This window comes from Pomacea canaliculata, linkage group LG5 (assembly GCF_003073045.1).
Source record: "Pomacea canaliculata isolate SZHN2017 linkage group LG5, ASM307304v1, whole genome shotgun sequence".
NCBI classification, from domain to species: domain Eukaryota; kingdom Metazoa; phylum Mollusca; class Gastropoda; order Architaenioglossa; family Ampullariidae; genus Pomacea; species Pomacea canaliculata.
The window spans coordinates 2,505,751-2,516,210 of NC_037594.1; positions in this window are offsets into that span (position 1 = coordinate 2,505,751).

The window sequence follows — 10,460 nt, forward strand, 5'->3', positions numbered from 1 at the left end:
TGCGTGTTTACATGTATAATCAACGTGTGAAAAGCTGTGTTCATTTGTAAGTGTTCTTGTGCCAGCCAAAGACAAGTTTGAACTTTTTTTTTGTTTGCCTTGTATAATTAAGATTGATTTGTTAGGTGTGGATCAAGGGAAGTAATGAGTGAGAGCTACAATGCACATTCGCAACATTTTTGCGGTTGTTTCCCTTGGCTAAATTGACCAGTGTGCAGCGCAATGTTCTGTTTAAAATAAAACAAATAAACATTTCTATGTGCATTAAGAATATAGTTCACACACACACACACTTTTCTCAAACTGCTCCTTTCCTATCTTCTTTAATTGCTTGATGCTTTGAAAGCAAGATTTTATTGCACTTTTAAACTGACACACTTCAGAGACTTCAGTAAGAGTTCGAGGGCTGTCGCAGGATTTAAAACACTCCATCATCGACAACAGGGTCTGGTGACACTAAAGCAATCATTGTAAAAAAAAAAATTATAAATTAGCCATCCAGCATAGCCTCACTTTGTCAACAACACGTAAATTCTTATCTTCTGCTCCTCGTGTGTTAAAATATGTAATATCCGTTTGTTTTAACTTATAACGCGAGCAACAGGGCTACCAGCAAGCAACATAAAGCAGTTTTTAGTCCTCCAAGCTCCAAGCTGACAATTAAAAGACAGGTTTTGCTGCGCAGGAGATGGATGAGAAAGGAATGAAGAACGAAAGGATTCCCCATCCCCCAAACACACACATTTTTATTACTATAATACCCACTGTTCCAATAATTTTCCTTTTTACATCCTGTAAATGCCACTGCTCTTTATTTTAATGGACTGAGCAGTTTTCAAATCGCTCATACTATTCAAAGCCTAGCACAGCAACATTAACCATCAATTAACGGGATGTGTTTCTAATTTTGTCAAGGACAATAGGTCTGCGCCTGTTTATTCTTCGGATCCCTTTGATGTTTGGAGTGGAGCCATTCCCAATGGTTCTCAACCAACGTTGAACTGCTGATCCTTTTTTTATGAACCTAATTTCGAGACTAAGCAGAAAGAAACAAATAAACATTGAATGTATTCTGTAACCATGTGTTTTATGTCTTACCATTCTTTTCCGTGAAAGTGCGTGAAAGTATAATTATTACCTGTTACAGAATTACCTACAGAACACACGTGATGACACGGAATCCGTTTGTTGTACAGTTGTGAGAACAGAATGTGTAGCTGGTTATGGCTCGACAGCATCTTCTCTATGAAAACAACTTTTTATATTTTGTGGTTAGCTGGGAGCTTTTGTCAACTAACCATTGAAACCTTTTTCCCAACAGACACTATTGTCACGGGACTAATTTTTTGAACCTCGCTCTCGTTTCTCGATGGCGACGTGAAGTCGTTGATCTAGGTCAGAGAGTTTGATGGCATGGCGGGTAGTTTATGGAGAGAATAGACATCGATCTTCTTGTTTAGCCTGCTGTTTTTTCTTGTTGATTATCTTAAATGTGTCTAGGGGACACAATCGACGTTGAATATTGCTCTTCCTGACGAAACAACATGGTGTCACTCCCCGGTTCCCTCCCATCGTTGTTTATCACTACTGTGACCTGTACCCTGTTGCATACGCTTTTAATTATGTGCTTCGTTGTATATTAAACTGTGTAGTCCTATAAGCATAGAGAAAGCCCCCAGTACTCAGCCGTGCAAATAGTCACATCCAGAAATAGTCTCATTCTTGATTTGAGACGGTTATCACTTTTCACCTTCTCCTCATCGAGCTTACTGGGGAGTGAGGCAGTTGTCGCCTGCAAACAGTTACCTTTCCTTGACTATAGTTATTTATTTGTGAAGGATTCTTGACTGTCACCCTTTGTTGTAAAAGTCGCCTGTATTTTGCAGGAGAGATTTTGCGATTGAATAAACAATCGCGCGATCGAGTAGCTTAGCAGCTGTAGGTGTGAGAGAGACAGCGCCATGCTGTTTTATCGTCAGTCACCCGGATGCAGCCAACTGTATATCACCAACTTGTGTCGGGCTACAAGACCTCCTCAGCTACCTCTTCCCTCCCTCCTGACACGCAGACCGCAGCCCCTTCCTCCAGCGATGCAGTAACCCCGGGGTTAGAGATGCCCCAGGATCTGACAGCATCCCCTACCCCTTGACAGCTACCCCCCGGCACAGGTCGTTACCATAGCAGTAGAATGGAGCCCCAGGGAGGTGACTCAGGGCCTGGAACACTGCACAACCTGAGCATCAGGAGGTAGTGAAACATGGGGGGTGGTGAAAGCAATTGTATGGAATATGATGAATATCTTCCTGGGACTCACTGAGCTATCAAAAAAGTATTTCGTTCTTCTGGTTTTTCCTTAAGTAATCTTCTGTTTGTTGTGCACAGGGCCGAAGTGTCTGAGTGACGCTGTAGCCGGTGATACAGTATGTAATAATTTATATTGAACATTGAAGATTACAACTCCTTGCCAATTGTTTTTAGGTTTGGGAGTCCTCCCACTACTGTGTTTGCGAGTTAAGCCGCTATAACCCTCACTTTTATTATGTAAGCCTACATAATACTTGATTTAAAATAATCACTATCAAGTTTAAATTGAATTAATCTCACTTCAGAAAAGATAGCTAAGCCTAAAGTGGTCATTAATTCGTTATTTGCAGATACATAGCACTTGTGAGTGTGTAACCAGCAACTGAAGACCATACAAATGTTTCACTTTTACATACTACCAAACATATCAATCATCTTTTCTGTTCAATAAATTGACAAACGAACCAAACATACGAAAGAAATCGAGTTCTTTTCTCAATAAATACCAGCACAAAAGGAGTTTCACACATGCACCAGAAGTGACCTGAAGGTGAAAATAACGGGACCCAAAGCACTCATAACGGTCATAGAGCAGCCGGTGTCCATCTACGACAGGTGCACAAATAATTACCTGGACACCAGTTTGGATATGAACTGAGCTGAATGTGTCGATCGCACACCGATGTGACCAAAATACTTCCAGAAGTTGTCTCTGGACAGTGTTTTTCTCGTCTGTCTACAAGTGCAACCATCCTCAGTTTAGCATCTAGGCCACCTTAGTCACAGACTGGTGAGCCAATTCCAGGACAGTCTGCTGAGATGGTCATTCTGCGAGACACTAACATGGGCAGATAGCGCCGACCTCCCCTGGCACCTATCACGTGGACCATTATTCACGCACGGCTCTTCCGGTCGTCCAAAGCGAGGCCTCATGGGCATCATGGTTACGAAGAAGAATGCCTGAGAGCTTCACAAAGAAGGTCAAGTTGCACAGGCTCTGATGTGTGCCGTTCTGTACAAATAATGATATGGTTTTCCTTTCTTTTGTTTGAAAGTGATTACAAAACTTTAAAATCATTGAACTTAAAAAGTCGGGTTGACAAAGACACACGTACGCTTTCAATAGATGTATTGAGTGTATGGCAAGCCTGGTTTGTTCAGTAAGCCTAAATTTAATGAATAAAAATACATGCGAATAAAGTTGACCAGCTATGCGAGAATTCAGATAAGGTAAACAATTATTTATTAAATGCATGTTATTTATGGGACATGGTAATGAAGGCCTACATATTTATTAGACTGTTAACATTTATTTTCATGTGATGGTAGGTTTGGAAAGCATAAACAGCAATTATACAAGTTGCATCTGTCAGGCTTCATGTTTCTTTCTGAAAACTGCCTTGAGAAACATTTGCTTCATCATTTATGAATACATTTTACCTCAAAGTGCAGACTTCTGGTTCAAATTTTATTAACAACATGACTTATTCATGCAGACGTGTCACCACATGCATAAACTAAATAACCCCTGAGGTACTGTCCCCTCAGTTATTTATGCAGATGATGCTTGAAGATGAAGTCATGGTAGAAAAGGAAAATACTTGCAGCTGTTGTCTTTAAATCATCTAACTATAGACTACAGTGTATCCAGAATTTTGTTTGCCATGACGACCTAGGGCATCAAACCTTGTCCTGAGGATTGGTGGAGATATTGCAGAAGACCATGACCTAGTTTGTCTTACTGTATAGCATCAATGTTCACACAAATACACTCAACTCCAAGTTATCTTCGCATTCATTTGCATGTTCAAAGGTATTTAATATCTTTTAAAATTATAATACTGACATTATTATAAAATGTTACCAGATAAGCCTGATTGCCACTGGTTAAATGGTGGTTAATCGTAATATTTTTATGTTTCTCTACATAGCTCCAGTAGGAATACACAAATACAGTAACAGATTCTCCTAACCTCCATTTGCATGTGGTGAATTTTGCCATCATTGTTAAGAGATCCATGATGGTGTCACTGTAATAGTCAAATAAAAATAATGCCTTAACTGTATAATTAACTCTGTTTTTTAATTTGCTACTGGTTTTCCAAAAACAGTTATATAGGTTTTTTTCTCTCTCTTAAGTAAGTGTTCTGATTAATGTCTTAAAAGATGGAATTTACCGCATGCCACATGTAAATCAGCAATGTCTTTTTATACCAGCCAACCCCCTTCCATTCAAAAAAGATCCTGAGGGGGCAATGACATCTTTTATGACTGATTTTATTGTAAATTCTGGTTTCATTGTACCTTTCTCCAACTCATTCTTGTTCCCAGGTTTACTGTTTGATCGACAACTACAGACATTTGCTGTGTGGTCTTGTCGATCCTCGCTTCTCTACGACGATTTGCTCTGTAAACAAGTATGACTAAAAGACAATACACACAAGTATAGTAGCTCAACTCTGCAAATATTCAATTTAAAGTTTAGATTGTTCAAGATGTGTTCTAATGATTAATAAATGCAGGTTTATGTGTCCCAGTCTTTTCTTTCATTTGTTTTAATGAGTATAAGATCCAACACACTTCAATTTGTAACTAATTTTTACAATTACTTTCATGTTTAAAGTTGTAAAATATGTTTCTTGCATTTAATATATTCTGGCATGTATTATCAAAGTTTATCAGATAAGCATGCTTGTCACAGATAGTTGAATCATAGTGATATCTGTTGAAGTACTTAGACATGACTCTAGTAGGAGTATATGAACACAAGGTATAGGTGTTCCTAATCTACACATGCACATGGCAGATTTTGCAGTAGTTGTTAAAGATTATGATAGTTTTACAATAATAGTCAAATAAAAGTAATGGCATTAAAACTCTAGAAGTAACTATATTTTTGCACTTGCTATAAGGGTTTCGAGGGTCTTTTTCGAGTTCTTATTGTTCTGGTGGAATTTCTTTAAATGGCTGGAAAAAAATTCGTCAAATAAAACAATGTGTTAATGGTTTGTCAGGCATATAACCTGTGTCGCCACATTTACATGAATGATTTAAAAGGTAGAAAGAGAGAAGGAAAATTCTTACAACTCTGTGGTCTGAAATCATGTCTAACAGTAAGTCTAATTGTTTTCTGAGAGATAAGTTAGTGTTACAAAAAGACATGGAGACAGGGGAAACAAATCTGTATGTCCTGTCATTTTTACGCGTTTTTCGGTAGCTTCCCTTGAACGTTGTAATTGTGTTATAGTATTTATGTAGGGGGAGAGAAAAACGAGCGACAGAAATGTAGAAATGAATGGTAAGTAGTAGGGGAGAGAAAGAGAGAGAAAACTTAAGAAGAAAGAGGGGGGTAAGAGTGAAACTGTGTGAGTGGGAAAGACAATGGGAAAAGAGAGAATTTGGGAGACACACACAAGAGTAAAGTGAGAGAGAAGTAAGAAAGAACAGGGTTGTCCATGGGACATATTTTCTATCCCATCCCGTCCCGTCCCATGGCAATTTATGCCTGTCCCATCCCGTCCCATCCCACGGGACGTTTCCCATGGGATTCCCATGGTATTAACAATCCTATGGACAACACTGAAAACCACTTTTCGGCTTTTGTTCTATAATTCCTGCTACTTCACATACAATAGATGATTCAGAGGAAAGATTTAAATCCTTGATGAATGAAATAACAGTAAATTTATTTTGCAATATCAAGTATCGACTACCATGGGAAATACAAATGTGTGCTGTCCCATCCCATCCCATCCCATGGGACGTTTCCCATGGGATTCCCATGGGATTCCCATTCCTATGGACAACACTGAGAAAGAAGCAAGAGAAAAAAGGGTGAAATGGGAATGGAAAAAGCGAGGAAAGAAAGAAGGCAAGAAAGAGTGAACTAGAGAATGGAGAGAGAAAAAAATGCAATTCATCTTTTTAAAGTTTATCAAACGGTGTCGTAGAGCATCCTGTGTTTGCGATTCCTGTATAAAATTTCAACTTTTTTGGAGCATCTTGAATATTCTCGAGTGTGAGGGTTGGTCTCTCTGTATTGCGATACTGCATAACGGGTGCAACATGTAAGATACACAATAAGTCCCTGTCAACATAATGTTTTAACCACAAGTAATTCCAGTGTTAACAGCCTTTGGGTGGCTAGCAACAGTCTGTGTGTAGCTCGTGCAATACACGACACCTGTTGCAAATCAGTAAACATCTGTTAGCGTTATCTAAATGCCGATAACAAATGAATTATAAACTCACCACCGAGGGCTTCAACTGCTTGCTTGCAAATAATAAAGGTACTTTCAGGTAGGGTTTCCTCGGGTCACAACCTCCCAGGAAGTGTGCAAATCAAAGACGACTTTTCTTATTCTTTTATATTCTGTACTACACATATTTCCCGTTCATCCTATCAATTCAAAGAAATCTGGTGTCGATTTAAAAAAAATTGTTGACATTACAGTTCTGTTACTTTTCATGTACTTTGTGCGTTTGTCCTTTGAGATGCAGCATCATGCAGGGGGTGGAGAGGAGAGCAGATCATTATTTCTTTTTAACGCAAGAAGAATTAATTGGCTGGTAAATATTTACCATGAAAATAATTTATTTTTTAATTTTTTTATACTCATTACTTAAGGTACTCAAAATGGAATCTTGTAGAAAAAAGTGAAAGTATTACTGAACGAGAGAAGAAATAAACTTGCTTTTCTTGTAATATCAGCTCTCTCTCCCTACATTCACTATATTCACTACAAAAGGCTTCCTCTTGTTCAAAATACTCCCTTCTACCATAAAATAACTCTCAAATGTATCACTAACACACACACACACACACAGATGTCAGCATCAACACTGAGAGTTGTCTGTTGCAACATTTAGTAAAACTGAAGTGTGTCTCAGTACACCGAGCTTACGAGGACATCAGTCAGACAAGATGAGACCTGACAGGTGTCAGGTAAAATAATTACAAATGTTCGTGAATGAAACAGTTGTCGATGCAACGATGAAGTGGTTTTGCATGATCTCGTTTGCGTGCCTGGAATACGAGCCGTGCTGTGGAGGCTGGGAGCTGCTGGAGCTAGTTGAGAAGATACAGAAGACGGCGGGACAAGGGAGAATTACACGAGTCAAGTCTTGATACAACAAAGGCACGGAGGATGTTGGCGGCTGGAACTGAAAGTCTGAAGATCATACTGGTATTGTTTAGCGCAAAATACGAAGTTCTGTGTATTTTAGAAACAAACTTGTGTAGAAACCTATTGGACATCACAGTACTACCAAGGTTTCTGTGTGAAGAAGAAAATGGAGCATCTCTCGACTTCACTCTGATGGAGTCAGGCAGCGTGACTGACTTGTTATGAATCAGTCTTGTCATCATTAAGTTTTGGGTGGGTTTTTTTCCAATCACCCACGATTTAACTTTTAATATATGTGTGTGGACAATTTAGACTTTTCAATCGCATTTATTTCAATTCTCTCGGCTTCCTAAAGGCCACCGCTGCAAGACGCAGAGCCCGGATGTAGCCAGCTGTAAATTAACAAACGCTTGCAAATTACAAAAGACGCAGCGGTCCACTTCCCTCCCTGTCGCCCATCTTACTTACGTGGACGGCAGCAAGTCCCTCCGGTGCTGCAGCTACCCATCAACCCACACGAAGCTTACAAATCTCTCCAGTGGTGACATAGGATTGGAGGTGGCAGTCAGTGGGGAACATTCCCCCCCCTGGCTCCCCATGTCACATTTTTTTGCACTTAGCTTCAGTGCAGCACGCTCAACTATGGCGATATATCAAGCAGTTCTGATAGATGCCACAGGATTTGAGACACGTGCACAGCAGGGAGTCGTGACACTCACAGGGAGGAGGAGGACAAACCTTTCAGAAGATGAGTGATGGAGGGACCAATCCCTCACTCAGCCATCCGACTCATCTAATCATGAGGCTTTGATGTTTGGTATCCACGTGTGTGTGTGAAAGACATATTCTCTTTTGTTTGCTTGTTTACATGTCTACCAGCGAGTGGGTAGACACAATATCCTATAGCATGAAGCACATGGACAACACATTGCAAAATATTAGTCAACATCTATATTTACGTACATGCACATAACTCATACCTGCGTGTTCAAATGCTCTTCCCTTTCCCACCCTCTCTCTCTCACACACAGACACACAAATCATGTGATTTTATCCTGTTGACATGGGCCGACGGCTAAATCAATAAAAATGTTTGTTCGTTCGTTTGTTCTCTCTCTCTCACATGCGCGCCCACCCGATGGGCCAAACCATTTTCTCTTGGCCAGTGTCGGCAAAAACTAACAACTGATTGTCAAACGAAGCTTTTCCAGCATCAAGAAATTAAAATGTCCAAGTTGCCTGTGAGTGCTATCATTCATTTGATGAAGAACATGCTGTCCCTTCTTTAATACTGTTTAGTATTTGTCTCTGAAATCTGTATGCACAGGACACACACACATATATATAATACCCACTACTGTATCAGAGCTAAAGGGACAGTGGTGAACTACTGAAGACGGTCCGTGACACTGTTTATTTTCGATATCTCAACTCTAAACATGCATCTCTAATTCTTAATGTTTTTAAATATCAATATTTTTCTCTTTCTTTACAACTCTTGAAATTATACTACACCTATCCTGATGGCCTGCACACCATTCTTGACAAAGGATATCATCTACTCAGTCTATCTCTAAAATTTTTAAGAAACAGTTTCTCGTTGTCAGGTTAGTGAGACGACCAGGTGTACCCCGAACCCTCACAAAAAAAACAAACCCAACATATCCTAGAGTATCTAGCAAATAAAGATAGCAGATCCTATTCACTCTTTGAGAGTCGAGTGTCTGAGATTTTCAGCAAGCAGTATTTGGTGCATTTAGTAGCAGAGATAATATACAACAAAACGTACAAAAATCTGTTCAGTGTGTGTGAGAAAGAGAGTCTTGAAGGAGATGAAGATAGTTTTAATAGACCAAAGGTCCCCCATATTCATTCATCGTATTCACGGCTGAAGGTTTTTCTGTCATCCCAGTCCTCGGCCAACATTGACCTTCGCCCTCTTCCCTTTGAACGTTGCCGTTTGCAAAAATATCATTTTTTCCCTTCCCCTCCCTGTTCCTTACCCTCTTTCTTCACCTTGACTTTCGCCGTTGTAACAAGGGTCCTTTACTAGAGGGTTCTTTAACAAGCTGCTATTGATCCCACTCTTCACCAACCTCTCTTCTCCATGTTTTGTTGTCAGTGATTTGTCGCCTCTTCTGTCCTCAAGCTAAAGTAAACAAACTCGCTGGGGATCGATCGCTGTGTGGATAGCATCGGGGCCGCGAGCGACCTCAGCCTCACCCTCAACCTCAACCTCAACCTCAACCTCTTTGTGGGCAACAGGCTCCGGACACTGTGTGTGGTGGAGCAGTTATGGTTCTGATGGTACAACCGTTGGTCCTCGAACTGCATGACTGACTTTCTGACATCTGTGCCTGGACCACGGTTAGTCAGCTGACCACGAGCATCCCACAGACAGAACTTTCTCTCGATCGACAGGATGCTGTGCATTGTGTTTCTCTGCAATCAGTGTCACCAGGTCACTGATGACACTTAGCTTGGTCACGTGTCCAGTACAGCCTCGATCTCAGTTCTCAGGGGTGACATGTAGCTATTGATGTAGGTCAAGATGTCGGCGGGTGCATTATGAAGCAACTGAAATACAACTTTTTTGTGCAGCGTGGCTTTTACCACCGATCAGTCTAGATGATGTTCAGACGCGTGTTAAACATTAAAGTGTTTCTTGTATTGCTTTCCTGTAAAACTGCTCAGGAGGACAGTATGAATGAAGGTGGAATGTCTCAAAAGAAAAAGTAATTTCATTTAGGTGTGATGATCAGTCTTTTGGTTTTAAAAGACAAAAATTCAAATAAAAATAATGGCTTGATGACTACATACTCGTCCTGCAAGCTAATCACTTTTTTCAAACTTGTGTCAAGTGGGTTTTGTGAATTTTGTACTTTGTGGCAATGGTGTACAAGGAAAACAGATATGGTAAAATAAAATGTATTATTTCTTGTTGTTAAAAGGACATAGAAAAAGAAAGAACGAAAAGAAATCCTCCTTAAGTGCTGTTGTTTCTACGCCCTAGATTTCCCTGGCCCTTAC